We start from the raw sequence: 21,421 nt of genomic DNA, 5'->3' as shown, positions 1-21,421 counted from the left end.
AACTATCAATATTGCACATTTTTGGACTTCGGAATGTAGTTTCATATGCATTCTTGCCATCCCACTACGGGATGCCTTCAAGTTTAGATATGCGTCATTATTTACAGTCAGGTTTTTTTACCCAGCTTTACTACAGCCGATGAGGTTTCTCTGTGGCAACTTTTCTGACTATTTAGAAAAATATTGCCGGGCATCCATGTCAATCTCATTCCCCCCCCCCCCCCCCCCCCCCGTGTCATTTTGTCCACGGGGGCCTAAAATGCGGCTGCCAGGAACATAGTATAAACGTAGACTTAGAGCCGGATGTCGTGTCGATGTGTGAAAGCTCACACAGTTGTGACAATACTTGACTGGTTTGTGTTCTATTTGAATGACAGGCGGATAAATGCCATCATTTCCACCACTGGATTCAACACCGATTTTAAGTCTGGCGCTAGGCAGCAGCTATTATGCTGTAGTTGGGCAATTTTCACCAATTTGAAAGCATGCCTTCAAAACAAAAGGAGCTGAGAAAGATTTTTACTTAAGTCGCCACAACAAAAACACGTACAGAGACAAAGACATCAACTGGCCGCGGGCTGGCAAAGACGAAGCATCAAAACTAAATCAATTCGAGTTAATTAATGAGCAAGAAGCATTTATGCACTTGGAAATGAACCATTGTTATTGTCTTTAAAAAAAAAAAAAAAGGTAATGAAATTTAATGAAACGGTACAAGAATTTGAGTGGTCTTTAATTATGAAGCACATAGCAAGTCTGACTATTTGCCAGCCTGGAAGTCTCATAGGGCTGTAGTCGGTTTTATATCCCTAAATTTTAGATGTCGTCTCACACTGCAAAAACGTACAAGCAGCCCACACTGCTTTTTTACACTGATGGTATATTAAAGCCAAATCTACGTGAGGGAGCCCATGGCGTCAAACCATCCCTTTAGTCAGGTACCCCCAGACTGGCAGCCACGGCTTGTACTGTAATTACCATCTTGTGAATGTTAAAAAGATTAAACTCCACCTTCTGGAGACACGTATTCCGCTGCCAAATATTAAACTGCATTCAGCGCGTGTTGATGTAGAGTTTCAACCGACGTTCGTCTGGAGCTGCTGTTGGAGCACGACAAGTCAAATTGACCCGACTCGGCACATAACTCAGTCTTAATGTGGCTGAGGATGAAATGCAAGGAGATGAGAGCCGAATGAATCCCCCGCGAGCGTCAATTTCATCAAACGTTTGCTACGATCAACTCGGGCCTTTCATTGATTGGATGAAATGTTGAATTATGCATTATATATGTAATCAGAGTGGCTTAACTATTATATCATGGCCGCCATCAGATTTTTTTTACGGCCAATTAACCCCCCGGGTCAGCAGTAAAAGGAGCAAGTGAAAAGTGGAGTACGTCCACTCCACCTGACAAATGAACGCAAGTACAGTCAGCGAGTGCTAAAATGCAGTCACAGGGGGAAATCGAACCCCCCCGCTCGTCCCCCCCCCCCATATTACCCTTGATGGCTTCAAAGATAACCTGCTGGGGATGAGCGCACGCCAAGTGGATATATAGGCATGAGAGCATCGCGGTCAGGCTACACGCCGCATATTAAGTCTCCTAATGCGGGCAAAGTCAGTTTGTCGCGCGCCGACGCTGCATAATTATGTCATGTGCTCGGGACGACTTTTTGAAAAGGGCAGATGCGCAGCGGAAAGCGAGCGTCATTCCATGTACTGAAATGTCACTACATGTGGAAAACGGTGTTACTGTGAGCTCATTAAGAAGGGAAGTCAAGTTATATATATGCCTCGCAGTGAAAAAATAAAATTGTAAAATGAAAATGTATTTATTTTTTGTTAATTTCTCCAACTCATTCACTGCCATTGACGTTTTTATTCGTCAGCTGGAATCTAAACATTTACTGACAACAACTTTTGACTGCCAACAATGAAATCATTCAAGAATGTTTTTTAACGAGTAGTTACTAGTCATGGTAGTCTATCAATAATAAATCGCCAACCGTCGTCGAATAGGGTTTAGCACGTTGTTGGTTACTCCCTGATAAATTTGATAAATTCAAACTAATGATGAACAACATTTTTAAATGAGAATGAAATAAAGCATTGTATAGAATTGAATTGCTTGTAACCTTATCTACAGGGATGTGATTTGACCAAAGTGAAATTATCTGAAAATTTAGCCGGGGGTCTGGGGGCCGCTGGCACCCAGCTAGGTCCAGGGTATATTGAACTATCCCATTTAAAATGGCAGTTTTAGTCAACTCAAAATCAGTCACATTCAAAAACATTGGACTGCCTTTGCTTTTAAAAACTATCACTGAGAATATCATCATATCTAACTAATGTGATTACTAAGTTAACACATAAATAATGTTGGAAGAGTTCAAATTTCATGAACAAATAATTGTATCATGACCAAATGAAAAGTAACTCATATTAGAGCATACCACAAATGTCTTTGTTATAGCAGAAGATGTTATCTGTCGGAGTCATGTGCATACACAATGAACTACTAAAAAAAAAAAAAAAAAAAAAACGGATTTTTTTTTGGGGGGGAGATAAAAAAAGCGGAATTCCGCAAATTAGCGGAAAAATCACATCCCTGTATCTATGGCCTGGCCCAGCTGTAAAAATCCGACCCTAATCTAAAAGTGAAGCCATCTTTAATGTAGTCTATACCCGACATCTTGTTGTTCTTCAGGCTGCAAACTAGTTGAGACTAAATCAACAGCGTTTCTACTGCAGGTGAGCGTCACAATTTGTTTACTGGCCACGTGACGCAACAGTTTTTTTTCGCCCATGTGCCCTATTGTCTACTATCGGCGGTCGACGGCAGCGTCCATCAAGCCAACCGGATCTCTTGACTCCTGTGGCCCCGCCATCCGTCAAGCCAAGGCCGACGGCCCCGCCTCAACCTCGCCCCCATTTTTAAATAAACAACAGCAAGGAGAGGAGCACGAGGCGAGCGGGTAGCGAGCGGAGGAGGAAATCAAAGTAGGATACACACACACAAACCTGAGACGAGGCGGCCATGTCTGTCTCGGGAAAGGAAGCGCCATTTAACAATGTAAAGGAAGAGTGTGCTTGTTGTGAGGATGGAGTGAAATGAAGTGAAGGAAGGAAGAAGCTCACAATGGACTGGAGGTGAAGAGGGTCGTGTCCAACTAAGACGAAAATGTGTTTTTGCTTTTCGTGCTCTCGGTTGTTCCTCGATTTCAATGGCCGCTGTTCTCGTTATTGATTTCTTTTCTCTTTCTTTTCTTTTTTTTGTTCATTACAGAACTCGAACAGGTGTTGTTGGTGCACTCCTTTTCTCCTTGTTTGTGATTTGAAAATTACTCAACATTGATCAATGTCGATTTGAATTTGCGACATTTAATCAGACTATAATTACATTCAGTAAAAATTGGAACGATTTGAAAGTACTGGTGCTTTGATCGATCGGCCACCGTTCGTGAGCAGCCAATTTCCGTGGACAAGTACGCGATCGGCATATGACGCGCAATGCATTTCATAGGTGATCACACAAAAAAAACGATCACCTGCGGCTTATACTTTGCAGCCTGCCGCCGTGCGCAGTGTCGTGTCCACATTTCCTTAAAGCAACACTAAGGAACTTTCGGTTTACATTGATTATGGCGACACCATATGGCAAAAGCGGTATAGTTATGTCTGAAGAAAGACCACATTTCCTAGGAGGAAAAAGCACATTGAGTTGTTTTTTTTTTTAGCTCACTCCAGCGAGTGAAATCCTTGACTGTCCTTTCATCCACGGTAGCTTTTGACGTATGCCATAAGGCAGTCAGCACATTTGTAGCATTTTTTTGTGTAGCAGTATTCCTACCATCCTCCTCAAAGTTGCTTAGTGCCAGTAAAAATGATACAGATGCCCTCAGGTCATGGCAAAGGTAGCGTTCAACTAGTTTTAAGTCGATGTTTTATCAGAAGAGTGACGAAAATATTTCATTAAGGTTGAAAAATTCCTTAGTGCTACCTAAACATTGCACATCACATACCAACACTTGTTCATTTTCTGCACTCTACATTTGAAATGATGGATTTTCATTGTTGTCTTTCGTGATTGCGCTTTGCTCTCCCTTCGCTCCTCATTTACCACCAGGCTCCAAAACAGGTGTTGCTGTTGACTTGTCATTGCTTTGCACTCTTTTTCTCCTCGTTTATTTTCCCCAACTTCCTCAGCGTGTCTTCATCTTTTGTGATTGTTTTTTGGTGCTATATTTTCCCCTTTCCTGTTTTGCGCTCTATTTTCTTATCGTTTATCACCAGGAACCCCAAACTGGTCCCAGGTGTTGTTTCTGATGTCGGTCTTTATTTTTTCTTCTTAAACTATCCAGCCACATTCCATACAAGCTTATTTGTTAACTTCAATAAAAGACATCAGGGTTTGCTTCCTGGCCTCACCTGTTGCAAAGCAAATCGACTCTGGCACAATAATGCACACAAGTCCAGTCACACGTGATGACTAAGCTGTCGAACAGAACAGGTTAAAATAAGAGAAGAAGAGTCGTTTGAGAGAAACAGGGAGGAGGGGGAGTGACTGAGAGGAAAGTGAGAATTTCGGGAAGGATAAGAGAAATGGTGGCATCATTAATCCATGTGTTAAGAGTAAGTAACGGAAAAGATAAACAAACGAGAAGGCAAAAGTTGGTCGATGGAGCCCGGGGGATTTCTATTTAAATCCAGAACAATTGTGAACGCTGCTTTTAGTTTAAACAAACGCATCCTTAAAAAGCCCTCCCCAACCGCCCCCCCACCCCCCAACATCCTCCAGCAGTGTCTATTTTAAATGAGTCTTTTCAAGGAGAGTGTTACATCCCTAATAACGGCTGGCATCACAGCATCCTTCGCCCCCAAAATCATTTCGGGTTTTTTTGCGTCTCTTGGACCGCACACACACACCGACGATGCGTGCACCCGGCACGACTGCACCATCGTGTCAGAGATAAATTCATGAATCACTGGTGCACAAATCAGCCGCGAGCTTGTTGCGAGACGAGCAAAGTGGGAGGGGACGGAAAGGACAGGAGTAAGCGGTTCAAGTGATTCACTTTAAAAGCTCTTAAAAAGACGGCGTAATAGCGGTGGGGGGGTGGGGGGGGGGTAGGATGGCGGGCCTCCCGGCAACCTGCGTGAAGAAGAGAGCGCACACCCGCAGGGTCTCTGTGACAAGGACTAGTCAGCAAACTAGACACCCGCCTCCCCCGTTTCCAAACACACCATCTCCCTGCCGTCTCCTCCTTTCCTTCCTAAGGCGGCCGAGACAGAAATCCACAACAGCAAGGAGGCGACTAACGAGTGTGTGTACAACGCATGCGTGGGGTAAACATGCAAGTCCCACAAGATCTGGGAAAAAGTGCACTATTGTGCACATGAGACCAATTTCAGTTACACGTGGAGGGAAAACCTGGTCCAGTCACTGAGAAACTGCGCGAGTCGCCATTTTGGCGTAGACAATCCAATCATCGCCGGCTGCCGAGCCACTTTCCTCCGCTGTTGGGGAACGACTCAATGACAGGCCTGTGCATTGATACAGGTGTGGCGAGGAGGATGGAGAGTGGGACAAAAGATGGCCTTTTCAATGGTGCGCCCCACCTGACCACCCCCCCCCCCCCCCCCCCGCTCACCTGGATTAAGGAGAGTAGAGAGGGAAAATTCAAAGAGGGGAGGGAGGGGAGGATCTGAGAACAACAGCGTCCTTGTAGTCTGCCACATATCATGTATCATTCAGTGTGGAACGATACAGTGCTGCAGTACTTACTAGAACGCCCTCACAGGTGGGAAAGGGGAGCAACAGTCACAGAAGCACTTTTCAGGCATTTATTGAACACCAGAAGAGCACAATAAAACACAAATAATGAACAGAAGCTGCTGTCAGCCAGAACTCTCACCCAGACTCGCCGATATACTGTTCCAATTAGGCCCCACCTCTTAAATACACACGCACAAATGCTTACAGTATTTTCAAATTGTTTATTAGTTTCAAACACATTTCTCTTTTTACTTGGTTGTTGACGCATAAACTGACTGAGAGTGCATTTGGGAGGAACACTTGCCAGCCTTTCATGCAGATTACGGTTTGCGTCGTCTGTCAGTCTCGACAAAATAAAAACGACTTAAATCGCGCAAAGCGTATCGACTTGTGCAACATTGTACTTTGGGAATTAACTCTTCAAAAGTAATCCGATTCCAACGTCAGTGTGAGATTCTTGTTGGGTGAGTCAGGCTATGTTGGTGGCCTCGTGGCTGCCTGCAGGGGAGATGAGTGTGTGACAGCGCCGAAGCGAGGCCCAGTCAGCCTGATCCCGCCTGAGCCACACGACAGGTTTACTCAGCGTGCAGCCGCTCTCACTTTTCGCCCGGCTAACGACCCGATCTAACCATCAAATGGAGTCCGACCGCGTGGCGGCATGTGCGGCTTTACCCGCCGCGTGGCGATGAATGTCATTCGACAGAGAGGGTGAGATAATCAGGGAACCCGGCAAGGAAAGAGGCATGGTGTCACAGCAGCTTAACCTTACAAAAAAAAAAAAAAAAATGCTTATCGGTGATAAGAGTGGTAGAAGTGCCAGAAGAGAGAGAGAATAAGAAAGAAGAGTGGGTGAAATAAGAAAGAGGAAATTGTTAAGTTCTGGAGGTGGAAAAACAAATGTCCGCAGGGAGGGCAGGGGCAGATTGCAATTTGGATTATTGTGGGAAGGGTACTGCATGCCTAGGTGGCGCTATTGAGTGTGTGTGTTTTTCATTGGATATCATTAGTTCCACTTTTCCGTCTAAATAAATGGAGGGTACGGCATGCCTAGGTGGCGCTATTGAGTAATTTTTTTTTGTTGTTGCATTTTTTCCATTGATATCACTAGTTTTACCGCTTTTCCATCTAAATGAATGGAGGGTACTTTCAGATAACAAATTTCCATATAAATTCCAACTTGCTTTAAAAATTCACACATCCCAGGTTCAAGTGTTCTTTTTTTATCCAATTATCTTTCAACGAAAATTAATACTCTGTAATTTATCTTTCAATTTACTTCATAATAGCTTAGCATTCGGCTATTAGCATTCAGCTTTCAGCATTCCCACGCAACTTCTAAAGAAATTGCACTTCGTCTCGTCAAGGACAAACTTCGGGGCTGGCGTAGGTAGCGATGGAGGAAAGCGGTGGGTGGCACGGTGAAATCGAGAAAGAGCGCCTGAGGGGGGCTACAAGGCAGCACAAGAGGATGCAGGGAAGCAACACACGTTCAAATTAGCCTGAGCGAGATGAGGGATTGATGACTCACAAGAAGAGAGGGAGCAAGAAACCAGGCGATAGCACGAGACGCGGCGCTTTAGCGAGCAGATGGATCAATTATGCGGGTCCAAATTACAGCCAGAGGAAGTTTGGAGCATTAGGGAAATAGACGTAAACAGGCAAAGACGACGAGAGGACACAGGAAGAATGAATTGGGAGGGGGAGCCATTGGAGGTAAACTGTGCGGCCAAATTGCAGGCCGGCCAATCAGTGGAGTCGATAGAAGACAAATTTGCCTTAAACAAAGCCGGGCCAGCTGTCTCCTCGGAGACGGCGTCCGACACGCCCCCCTCGGTGACAACACAGCAGATAGCGGTGTAAACCTGCTGCCTCCGTTTGACCTTAATGCGGCGGCGGCTTCAGGGGAGGATTTAAATGCCATTTTCAGGCTCGGGGGACCAATGACGGCGGCGGCGCTCGCTTGTTGGCATCACACGGCACAGACGTCATTAAAACCAACAAGTGTGGCGCTCCATGTGCAGTCATGAAAAATGAAGGCACCGCATCTCAGCTACAGCAAAATTCAGCTCCATCATCTCGCGTTTCGAAGCGGATGATGTACAGAGGCACGCCCTGGACTTCATTGCTTTTCTCCAGATACGCCTCAAAAGTAAAAGAAAATGTCAAAGTCAAGCATCATGCCACGTGATGTCATACTCGTCCCCGCGAACATGAAGTGTTGTGTTAGCTAGCGTACGACAAAACTGGGATGGAAACTGAAAAGACTACAAGAAAACTGAAGAAGAAAAAAGTTTATTTGAGCGCACATACGCGTACACTGTAAAAAATCAAAAAAACTTTCAGTCATTATGCCATTGTAACTTAAGTGCATAATGTGTTTTCACACATCAATACAAGTTTTCAATTGTTAACTTATGTTCATATATGTTCAAATGTGAATAACTTCGGCGAGTTGTTCAAACAAAAAGGTAAAATTGGAATAGGTGAACTTGACTTAATGTGTTATGTTTAAAAGTAGGATCTTGTAGCCACAAAGCCACATTGAAAGTTACATTTGTTATATATAGAATATTATATATGGCCTTTAGTGGAGTAAACAAATACTTTTATAAACACTATCATCCTAAAAAGGCTGAGGGACTTTCATCTGGAAAAAAAAGGTGGTGATTTGGCGGAAGAACACACCAGATCAGTTTGCCATCTGCCGCTAATTGTTGGTTGAACATCCAGCTGCGTGGCACGAACTCATAATGTTATAGTGGAACAATTTATGGACAATTTATAACTTTATTGCCTCATTTGATTAAACATACATATGCAAAGAACTTAGCGCATCATGGTGAATGGTCAACAAAAATTCATACGTTATCAGCCTAATTCCTTTTTTAATGTGTGTGCGCACTACGCACCAGCTCGACACAAGGGCTGCAGTTCTGTTTTACGTCAGAGGTGGCAGTCGTGAGTAAAAGTGACAAACTCCGCAATGCACCTTTAACAAATTAATTTAAAGAGTTTGGGAGGCGTAGAACTTTTAATGTTTTTTTTTTTTTTATATGGTCGCTATGTTGCAGATTTTCATCCACAGTATTGCGTGTATGTCTGGAATATGGGTGAACACAGTATCACTTTTAGGAGGTTACAGTGCCTGCCAGTTAATAAAAGGTTCTGAATTCACGTTACATCATTCCCGAAGGGAAAATTTGTTTTGAAATGAGAAGCAGCTTAGAACAACCTCAGAACAGATTGCATTTGACTGTTGAGGTTTGACGACATGTGGAAGGAAAGGATGTTTTCTTTTTTTTATGACAGGGTGTAGTTTTACACTCGCCGTCTCCAGGGATCACGGCCGGGGCAGGCGTGAATTGGAAGCAGTCGGGTCGCGGAGGGAAGGTTTTTTTCGGCGCGCATGACAACATCCAGAGACCTGGACGAGGCCCCGTTCACACCAAATTCAATTTCCTGCTCCACAAGCCAGCCAGCAAGCCCACCGTCCACCCCCCCGCCCCCCCCCCCACCCCGGTGAGCGTGAATTCTGACATGACCTTGTCAACGGCTGATGTGATGAAGACGCGGCACATGTGTGTATTATTAGTTGAGCTTAGTCTGGCTGAGGTGATGCTGTTGACATGTTGTTAAGAAGGGTGGGAGACGGGTGGGGGGGGGGGGGGGGGAAGTGTAACAGGGGGACAAAATATGGTGACTAAAATAGAGCTGACCGACATAAAAAGTCGGACGGTTTTATGTGTTCCATAAATTATTTTCTGTAACCTTGCGAGGCAGCTCGATTGAAACAAGAATGCAGGTACGAGATCTTGCTGGGCTTGAGAGCGACACGTTTGTGAAAGGCCGGACACGTCTGCATCCTTTCAACGGATAAAAGACATCAAGATGATTCAAGTGATCAAGATCCTTCATAAACAGAAGAGCACTCAAGTCTTTTCTGAACTAGAAGATATTTTCATTCATCTCGACTGGCTTTAAGCCGTACATACATGACTGTTCTACTTGATGGCCCCAAAATGAAAACAATAGTCCAGAGTTTCTAGTGGTTGCTAAACAAACGATGCGATAGAAAAAGACCAAATGTGCTGTCAGGGTGTGGCTACACGATGCTGATACAACATCAGGATAGCAAACCAACTGGTCTAACTGGCTCTTTAAATGATTTAGTATTATACAGGGTGTCCATAAAGTCTCTTTAGCATTTAAAAAAATTATTAAAAATGCAATTGATTAGATATTTTATTCAGATTTGTTCTATTGTATTCAGTGTTTATCATTACTGACCTTAAGCAAAGGATTACTGATGCCATTGCCACAATTGATGAGGCTATGCTACAGCGAACATGGCAAGAAATCGAGTACCGTCTTGATGTGCTTCGTGCAACTAATGGTGCCCATGTAGAAGTGTATTAAAAGAGGTAAAAAAAAAAAACTTTAATAAACGCTGAATACAATAGAACAAATCTAAATTAAATATCTAATCAATTGCATTTTTAATAAATTTTTGAAATGGTAAAGAGACTTTATGGACACCCTGTATATCCTAGTCAGTATCCTACCATCCACTTCATGACTGGTCAATGTGTCTTTTTGTGTTCAACAAATCAAAACGTTTCTTAAAAGCATCTCAAAGAGAATCTGCATCAAAACTTGGACTACTGCTTCGGACTGTACTTGACCAATGCTGACAAGCTTAAAGACAATCGCCGTTTCTTCATTTCTACAAACCAAGTACCGACAGCCACAGATAATGAAAAGGTAGATTTTTGCTGAACCAAGTCGGATTAATCCAAGACAATCATGTAACCATGAAAGTATGCGGACATCAATGTAAAACGTCAGTATGATGTTTGATATACTCAGCTTTGTGTCACTTTACCTTGATACTGATACAAATGAATGTACACACGTCATTGTTCACACACAGATAGTCCACTTTTACAATTCAAAACATTCAACATTGAGGCACACCAAAAAGATGGAACAAAAGCAAAGATATCTTAGTGTTATGCGAGATACCGATACCGATTAATCCCGAGACGAATCTATAAGTCAATTATTGTTTTGTTTTTTTACTCAAATTTAGAAAATACTAATGAGACATGACATTCGCCACACACGTCTGCGGAGCATCAAATCGGCCCGCCTGCGCCTTGATCAAATCGAGCAAAATCACATTACACCATCTGCCCCACAAGTTAGACCTGGTTTTTGCTAGTCTAAAATCAAGTCTCCTTTTCGCTGGGGATTCGGTCTGCCGGAATGCCCAGCGAGGCGTAGCGCATCTATCAAATTCACAAACATGCTAAACTAGACTTGCCCTGGCACAAAAATGACGATGCACCAATTTTTACGGCGAGTGTCTGTGTCCACAAAATAAGAGCCCTAAATGTTTATTGATGTGAATGTGAACGGTTGTCCGTCTTTGTCCTGAAATTGACTGGCAACCAGTCCAAGATGAACCCCGCCTCTAACCCAAAGTCAGCCGCCACCCTAATGAGCACCAGCAGTATTGAAAATGGATGCATGATTCAACAGTGCACTCTATTTTACCTCGACGCCTGATTCATCAACTAGCAATTCCACAAACTCGACAGGATTCTTCCCAATCAATTGAAGCGATTATTCTTCCGTGCCAAGACAATGAGTAAAGTATAAAAAAAAAAGTGTAATTTCCCAAAGTGTTCTATGCAAAGAGGACATTGGGAAGGTGATGGAAAGATGTTCCGCGGCGCTGTCATTTCCGCAGCTTTAAATGTTTTCAATATCACGTAAGGGCACTGCATCATTCCCCATTCAATACCCGATCGATAACGCAAACCACCTTCCACCTCGCCGACTACATTTAGACACATTAAAGGTGACTGCTAATGAGAAGCGGTGCATATAGGTGCGCTCTAAAAAAATAAATAAAAAAAAGTTGGGGCGTGGGAGTACATTAAGGACAATGTCAAGGGTCTTAATTCCATACAGTTGTGCCGACAGCTCCATGGAGGAGATTTGCGAAATGAAAGAATGTGACAAAGACGTGGGGGGGGGGAGGGGGTGCTTGAGAGTAGCGGCCAGGCTGCAGGCTGTAATAAACGGGAGAAAGGTTAGCGCTCGCAGTCCTTCACACAGTCCACAATGGACGGTTCTTTAACTATTAAAAATGAGTCTCATGCTTTAAGGGCGAGACGTGCACACGAGAGCTGCGACTAAATTACAAATGAGCTGATCATCGGCGGGCCTCCCCGCTCGGCCGGCTCGCGCCGGTGTTCCAAATCCTACTTCATCCCCGCTGCCAAGATGCTGCGGGTGCGGGGATTTGAAAATGTCGACATCTTCAACCCCCACTTCACCGAGGTTTTTACTCCGGCAGGGTCACGGGGACGCGAGTCTCCCAGGTCGGATTCATTCAAATGCGGCTTGGCTGTTTTTTCCCCCCGATGGAAGTGAACACTTGTTCTCCACTCTGTTCAGGACGGCGGGGTCTGTTCGGCATAAGGAATTGCACATTTGGCAGAGGGTGTCTCAGCTAATGGCGTGGAAATGTGTGTGGGACCAAAAAAAAAAAAAAAAAGCCTTAACATTTTCATGCAAGATAAGCTGCTGACATACTACTCAAGCTAATAGCACAGTCTTAAAACCATCCATTATGGCGAATCGTGGCTGGTTCGGGCACATTAAGAAAGACTTTCAAGCATGCTGATATAATGTAGCTCTTCCAAAAACATCACCGACTTGTGTTATTGGAAACTCCTCAACCGGCCAATTCTCATTACAGACTTTTGGTGCCATATGCAAGGGCCGCCTCTGGCTTATTTGACTTTGGATCAGAAGGGAACAACTCCAGCAGTCTGGATACCCCCTCGGAGCCAAACACAACTAACCCGCCGGGGGGCTCTCGGTATGACCTCAGCAATTCGGCAGCGAGGTGGGAGGTTGGGGGGGTGGGGGGTTCTGCCATGGAGCCGTCGCAGTTATCTGTTCTGTTTTACTATTTTCATAAGACCGTTTTCACAAAAAATGAGCGATAGGCATCATAATCAATTAATTGATCACTCCCCAAAGATGTCAATTATGTGAAATGAACTGCTATTAATCATGTCTTGAGGCAACAGGGGGAAGAGAATTACAGGCTTTTTCACCCGCCAATGAATCTCTTAAAGACTTTTTGTCTAGCTTGTAGAGCGGAGCTATTGGAGTTTTTATGTTTTATGCTGAGTCATCAAGCTTCGCTGCCAGGCTTCGACCCCACATGCAATGACAAAACCTCAAATTTCTTGCACTTTATCATCGCCCATCTGCCTACGTTCAAATTTAGTAGCAATCTTACTAAATCCCTTGGTCAAAGTCTCGTTTTGAAGAACAGATGGAAATGTCCAAATGACCTTAAAACACGTCAAACAAAAATATAAGGGTTCTTCAGACGTTGTGGGTCTCATGATTCATATGCCTACCAAATTTCATGTTGGTGATTGAAATTGGGTTCAGGGGTTGAATTTTCACGAAAATCAGGGAAATTTTATTTAATTTTACACACAGGGTTAGGTGTCCAAGTGTACCTGAACGCAGCACGTGTCCCCGTTAAGTGACTGCTAGCGTAAACAAAAGCTAGATAGATAGAAAGATTCAGAATAATCTGTTGAGTAGATAGAGTAACATTACTTCTGTATACATGGTAAAACTCCACGTCTCTGTTTCGCCATTTTTGTTTATCTCTGCTTGTGTAGTGCGCGAGACGCTGTACATACAGTACAAGCCTTCCTGAACTCAAAAGACCAAGATTCCTTGCGGATAGACCGTGCGCAAAACACTAACCAATAATCCTTTAAGTATTCCAATCGCATTTATATGACCAACTATTTTGATTATTCTGGAAGTAACCCAGGTTTTTAAAAACCCAAATAAGAGCACGTTTGGGGTTTTGCGCGTGGTTACAGGGTCTTTTTTAAAATCGGAATATTTCCAAAATTCGTGTTTAAAATGGTTGATTGATTGCATGTAGTCACAGAGATGCATGGCGTTCTCCACAACAGTGTCATCAGCTCAACACACAAACAAACAACTGCAAATTAGCTCAACACGCAATTTGTGCGTTTCCAAAAATGGCACTTTGAAGGTGAGACAGTTCTGGCTCATGACAATTAATGAAAGCTGTTATACGGTACGGTACGAACAACCAATTATTAACTATTTCAAACAATCAAAGAAACATGACTCACCACATTTGATGCTTACCGGTTGGCGGTCGCCCGCATCCCTGTCTGAGGAGTTCATCGTGCATTTTGCCGAGTGGTGTCATTTACATGCTTAACGTATATCCGCACAGACAGACGGAAGTATGTATCGGAGAATATTTTCACCGAATATCAGTACGTCGTCCTTAGTTTGAACACTAGGATGTCGGTTTTCAAACTGGAGTTTCACACCAAAGTCTTGACGTTTTTATGGCAGAATTAGGCATTTGTGCTAAATTTGGTTTTGAATTAGTGTTTCAAGCAACATTTGTGATAAACGTTTCCAATACTGAAAATGGTAGTGATTTGGGTGGGTTTCTTTTTCCCAACATTGCACATAGTAATCGGTCATTCACCGTTGGTCACAAAATGTGACGGGAATGGCTTCTTTTTTTTTTTTTTGAAGGGACTCCGTTAAATGAGGAAGCGATTAAAACAGGACTTACTCAGAAGTGATGTCTGCGCAAGATAACACTGCTGCTGATGGGAATGATATACACACACGCCCCCCTTTAGTGAAGGACACGCTAACATGCCTCGTCATCCGGCAACGTGACGCCACCTCTTCCTCATTATCGGAATGTCATTCGACCTCCAGTATTCATCGGACACTGTTTGTGGTTCAATATCATAGGCTAAAACGCAACAAGCTCATTGACGCCCTTGCGAACCACATCCCCCCCCTCCCCCTCCTTCCCCTGTCTCATAATATTCCCCAAGTCAACAATAAGCCTGATGGATTCTCTGCGTTTCAGGTTACTGGTAATGAAAAGTCCACAAAGCAAAATGATTCCACCAAAGCTCGTTTATCAAGATATACGAGTACAAAAAGCCTGAAAGACGTCCTGCATGTACATCACTGCGGCCAATGAAGCGTCCATATTGGAGAGGAGGTTAATAATGAAAAGTGCCTGCTGTTGAAATATTTTCAATGCATTTAATAAAAAGAGCTTTTCATCCAGAGCTGAGATTGTTGACCAGAAAAAGGTACTCCGTTTCTTGGAAGGGTTTTTGCAAGTCAAACCACACCCAGAAGAGCACATTCACATAAACACACATGACCTTTTCAAAATACTGACATTTATCAGGCTGGAGCTGAATGGGGGAGGACAGCTCATTTAGACTGGCCTAATGATAAGACTTAACTACCGTAATCATTAGCACTAAAATAAACAAATGCAAAAGCCTTCGCCGAGCTGAGTGCTAATGAGATACTAAGCGCTTGCCTGTTCCTTCTTTTATTAGGCAGGAAAAAGGATAAACTCATTGTGATCCATCAATTACATTCCTCTTAATAGAGCCAGCGTAATGCTCATTCTGGGCTGCGGTGATGATGAACGGCGGCGGGCTTGGCAGCGCGACAGTGTTCGCACAGCATTGCTCAGCGTGCAGGCAGACGGTAACAGCTCATAACGCCGGCTCAACGGAAACGCAGCTACTACAAACAGCACCACTGCAAAAACCTACTCATCCACTTTCACCAGAGAAAAGACAGAAAAATAACAATGGTGGCAATTAATAGAGAGATTGAAGACCTAAAGCTAACATGTGCAAAGTTCATCAATAAATCTGGTGGAATCAACACATTCTTGGCACATTCCAGCCTATTGGCTAGTGAAGCAATGGTTTAAACCCAGTAAAAATGTTTTGTTTTTTGGGTGGTACATCATTTTAAGGTGGCGTATTAAATTTGCTCAATATGTTCACATTGCAAGTTGCATCATCTCCGCTTTCCACATTAAAAAAATTCACATGCTGCGGACATTGTCATTGTTACGTGACGCTAGCTTCATGTTAGCTTCCCACGATGAATACCAGAACGTTCCCCCAAATTCCAGTGTTTACTTCCACCGTTTTCCAGTTGTGTTGCAATGTTATATAGTATAAAACGTATATATTTTTAGAAATATCTGTATACTTCATTCACATGATATACAAACCAAGCTTCGGCATGTAGCATTAGCATTTTGTCTTCTCTCTGTAAAAGGATGGAGGATGATTTGCTGACAAAATCAGGGATGGTTTACTGCAGCCTGGTCGAGCGTCAATCCAATTATTCAAGTTCTCAAACAAGGCCAACCTTGCTCCATTTTATCCTTCTTAGCACCGTTTCACTCACTACTCCCAATACTGAACATTATTCCCGTTGACATCGTTACGACCAATAAAAAGAAGATCGGTCTCAAGTGATTTGTTCCAACATTCTTGTTGGCTCAGATTTTTAAAGAAACCAAATCACAGGGGCGGGGGGAGGACAGATTTTACAAACCCATCAACTGATTTGTACCAGTTAGTCAACTAGGCGAGTCTCAGAGAGGCACCGTGTTCCTAAATTGGGTCTTTCGGGTCTTGCTTGGCGTAGAAGAGCCGGATAAAATCCAGGCATTTCGGCATCGCATGAGCTCAGCTGCAACCATGTTGACAGACCACGTCAGGCTATTTCCCCCCCGCTAGCCACCATGTTGTTCCAGTCATAAACGGCGTGGCCTTGAGTCCGGCGGGGGCCGGGTGAGGATTTGAATACACCAATGGCTATCGTCACTCAAACAAAAGCACTGGGCGGGGGGGGGGGGGGGGGGTCAAAGATAGGGGGGCATAAAAAGATGAGAACAAGGCCCCTGTCTGTGTGTACTAGACAGCAGAGTAGAGGAGGGGGGGCGGGGTGGGCTGTAGATTGGCGGGAGTTTTGGAGCGGGGAAAGAGGGGAGGTGAATTTTGCGCGTAGTCGGTCTTAATCGCTTGCTGCCAGTTTGCTTACAAAAAAAAAAGAAAAGGGGGGGGTTAGGAAAAAGAAAAACAACTTCCAATCACTGAAAGGAAGCCTAGTAAATACCATTCAGCATAACTTTGCATCCCAAGTGTTTTTTTAGCGGCCTCCGCTAAAGGTGAAGCAAGTGAGCTGTGATTCATATAAGAGCAGGCGGCCTCCTCCCCCGCGCATGATCCCGCGTGCCCACCAGTTTCTCAGGCAGCCAGCCACCCCCTGCACGCATGCAGCTTACTCAGCCATAAAGACAATGCCCCCCCCCCCCCCCTCTACTACCACCGCTCAAAACTCCCATCCACATAAGCCGAGTCGAGTCCTCTTCAATAAAAACATCACCATGGTAATGGGCCAAGCCTTTCTGACCCACATCTCTCGCTACTTTGACGTGAGAGGGGCGGCGGCTTTACACTGTTTTTTTTTTCTGACTTGTGGATAACACTTAACTACTGTAATATTACTGTAAAACAATAGGAAGGGCATAATAATTGCTTAAATTATTATTTCATATTTGTGACCATTTTGCTCATAGTTGATCAGGGAAATTCAGTCCCTAGTCAGGTCGCAGTCTAGGGTAGACACAAGTTGGAAAAAAAAGAGAAATGAATAAAAAACACTCTACCTTTGATAATGAGTGACACCGTGTGCATCAGCTTGCTAGCCACTAGCACGAACAGCTAAAGTTACCATCATGTTTACACTAAATATAACACCTGACAAAAGAGCAATGTAAAACATACAGTATAGTATCATTTATAAAATAAGTGAGAACATATGTAGCTTCCCTAGCTAGCGGCTAGAATAAGCAGCTAATATTAGCTATCGATCCACTGTTTTCCCACCGTCTTAAATGTCACACAAGAGTAAAAATGACTGTAAAACTTAAAATTGATTTAAGACAATAACGACACATCATGCAGCTAGCCAATTGGTGGCTAGCTAACTAGCGGCTAAAGCGAGCAACTACCATTGGCAGGCACCACCACCTATTGGACTTCACTATCTTTTTTTACATTCCTAAATGTCACACAAAGGTAACAATATGACCGTGATATAAAATTCATCTTACACTCTACCTTTGATAACAGGTAACAATGCCAGCAGCTAGCATGCAGAGCTAAAATGAGCAATGGCCGCCATTGTTTAGACGTCATCTTTTTTACACTCTTAAATGTCACACAAGCGTAAATAGAGCCGTGTAAAACCTAAAATTGATGGAGATTGCTACGTTTGAAAACAAGTGATGACATGTCAACGCAGCTAGCTAATCTGTAGATAGCTAACTAGCAGCCAATATTGACAGTCAACGCAACTGTATGGACTTAGCCATCTTTTTTTTTCTTAAATGTCACACAAGGGTACACGTCCACCATTAATACCACCTTTGATAATAAATGACCACATGTACAGCAGCTAGCCAGTTGGCAGTTCCAGCCACCCCAAAAAATAGTTTTTGTTCATGTTTCTTTAAATAAAAAAGATAAAACATCAAAACACTGCCACCAAATGACGATAAGAGATATAGAAAATGGATGGATGGAAAAAAAGAATGCAAGGAAATAAATGGCTTTAAAAAGCGTAGTTGCTGTTTTTAATCTTGTGTTAGACATGTGCCTGTAAGGGGCGTGGCTTAGTGAGGGACATCATGAGGTGGAGTCAGAGAAGCTTCTTGAGAGTGTTCTCATTTTGTATTTTGGGTTGTTTGTCCGGCACTGAAAGAGGATTGACATCAGTGGCTCTCCTTGCCCACTTGTGAGGGCATTACAGTCGCTCCATTCTTTTTTCAAGTAGCAGTGATGGCTTGGAATTTGACAAACTCGTAAGTCAAGGTACAAACTTTTTTTTTTTTTCCCAAACATGCAGTCCATTTAACCACAAAAGCCAACCTTAAAATAAAAATGCATCAGCTCACTTAAACTCCGCATGAAACTTTCTAAAGTGGGTAAAAATTAGATCAGCCGCTTGGAAAGAGGCTGGCCGGCTAAGTGGTTGCTGTCAAAGCACAACAGGTACGAGAAGCGCACCAACACGCAGCCGTTGCGTCGTCCTAAGTTGCACAAATAAAATGATTTAAATGCATGAAAACTCAAAAGGGATGTTTCTGCCGGTACTGTTTAAGCTTTGCAATTGCATCGCTCTCCACTCATAAATATGGAAAAGCTTTTGTTTTGTGCCTCCCCACCACCACCACCAGAGTACTCCTTGCTCCGCGCAATCAAAGTGAACATAAAAAGGTCCGCCGCATGAATAAGTCACCAGCGTGCATGCACGGTCAATGGTGAACATTTAGAATAGACCGTCGGGTGCGAGAGCGGTGGCTGCAGCAGCCCTACATACTTGCCCTAATTACTGCACAAAACAAACAGCCGAGGCGCAGAGGAAGCTGAGAAAATGTTCAACTGGTTTTCACGGCGCTCGCATTCATATGTTAATAAGTTAGCTGCATGCCACGGATGCTTGCTCTACCGACTGCCGCGCTCCCAGTAGCCTCTCACCTGTTCTTCCCACAGACTCCAGAGGGAAAATTCGCATTTTTTCGGAGCTGGACGTTGCATTATGCTCGTCTGCAGAAGATTTATTCGTGTGCTCCGCCCTTTTGGTGAGCGGCATGGAAATCAATATTTGGTGTTTTTGCATAATCACGCAGAGGAACAAGCATATCAGATTGCTTGAAGGAAGGTGCCTTACAACACTGGTCCCCAACCAAAGAGTATCATTTAGGCTAACAAGCTAGCTAATGCTATTGATGAGCCTCAAGTGAAGATGGTTTTGTTTGTTGTATAATTTAAACACTATACAGTTGTTTATGTAACATGGGTTCATAATGCGTACATGCTAGCGACATGGTATTGATGTTCTATGATCCTCTTCATTTTAACTCATTTGCTCCCAAAAAAGTATAAAAACGTTCTATTTCAAATATTGCCATGGTCCCAAAAACTTATTTATATGGTTTATACTAGAGCATACAGAAGGCTTTGGATGTAGCCTCTAACCTGAAGAGGTCGCTTAAAGCAATGGTAGTTATTACACAAAAAAAAACGGCCAGCAGGTGGTAGCAGAGTACAAGAGATCAACCAGGGCCATGTTGCAAAAAGATCTTTTCCCCGGTGCTTTCAACAAGTTTGTGAATAATGATGAAACTTAGCTATAATCTAATGCTAATTGCTGCCAAACCGAAACAGATACAAATATACTTTTTTTTCTTGATGAAAGAAGAGACTCTAATTTTTCTTTTGGTAGGTTCCATGTTTTTATAGCAATAGAACACAATATTCTGTGAGCCGGGTGCGAAGAGAGTTGCTTCAGTGAAAATGGCTGGGAGTGAACGAGTTAAGTGCTTTGCCGCCATCTTGAGACATTATTCAGCAATTTTGGCTAACTATACCAGGGCTAGCACTTTTCCCGCGGGGATTTACAATGTATCATCATTCGTTTCCCTGCTGTGCTACAATTCATTAGGAGGTGCAATGATTAATTGATTAACCAACAACAATCAAATTAATCGATAGTCGATTAATCGTTTAGATTAGGTTTTTAATTTAAGATTGTCAAAATCTTCCAAAATTTCAGCTTCTCGCCAGAAAATATTCTCCAATTTATGGATTCTTCAATGAAAGTAGACCGATCATCATTGTGTTAGAACAAAAATAAAACATTTGTTTTTACTTTGGAAGACAATGATCAACACTTTGGCCTATTTTATGATTTACTCCAGATCAAACCAGTAACCAAACCATAATTTATGTTTGTTTATTTTCTGTACTGACAATTTATTTTAAATAATAATAAATAATGATGGAATTTAAAACATTTTTAAAATCCGATTAATCAACAACAAAAATAATCGTTAGTTGCAGCACCATAATTTTTTAAGCAGTAAATTTACCGCAATGCCATGGCATGTGGGAGAGGAAAGGATTTCAGACTTTTATTGAATAGTGGGAAAACGATAAAACACAATGAGCACACTCACGCAAAAGCTGCTGTCGGCCACAGCTTACACTCACACGCAGCCTCGCCCACGTCATAAACTGATTTTCACCCAGTTTAGGTGGTCTGGAATGTACCCCCCAAGGAACTAGCCATTACGGTTACCACCACTGCCAATAATGATCTGAAGGGTCAAAGTTCAACTGCCGGACCTTTCTATCACACTACTGTTTGCAGTCAAGCCTGCCGACTATCAGCTGGTGGCCAAACTAGCTTCTCATTACGCCTACTACGCCTGGGCGGCATCTTAGGCAGTTATACATAGAAATGTATGCGGATCAGTGCATTTTTGCAGCAAATTTGCGAGTAAGCGAGGGTTTACTGTCGACATCAAGGGAAAGGATGTCAAAACGATTGCTCAGTGACTAAGACTCACAGTGGAATGTAATGGGGGACCCAAGGAGGAAAAAAAAGTTGCACCTAAGCAAAATAAACACAACAAATTGTTCGGGTTCCCACTTTGCTATTCTCTCGAGTACATTAAAAGCAAAAGTTGGCAGGGCCTGCAAGTCAAGTGGAACTAATAGAGGTTGATGTGTGGAAGAAAGCGAGCATGGCAAGGGGAGATGGGTGGTTTTGGGAAAAGGCACCAAGGACACAAAAGCGTGTGTCGTGGGAGTGTGTGCAAAAGTGTGTTTGTGTGCATTGTGGCGGACGCAGCTG

General features: G+C 43.3%; 1 protein-coding gene across 3 annotated transcripts in view; it reads right to left on the bottom strand.

The window, feature by feature from the left end:
- Positions 1-21,421, bottom strand: part of LOC144057698 (nectin-2) — a 136,449-nt gene that overhangs the window by 114,387 nt on the left and 641 nt on the right. The window lies entirely within an intron of this gene.

This window comes from Vanacampus margaritifer, chromosome 9, assembly GCF_051991255.1.
Source record: "Vanacampus margaritifer isolate UIUO_Vmar chromosome 9, RoL_Vmar_1.0, whole genome shotgun sequence".
NCBI classification, from domain to species: domain Eukaryota; kingdom Metazoa; phylum Chordata; class Actinopteri; order Syngnathiformes; family Syngnathidae; genus Vanacampus; species Vanacampus margaritifer.
This window is presented reverse-complemented; position numbering and strand designations above follow the sequence as displayed.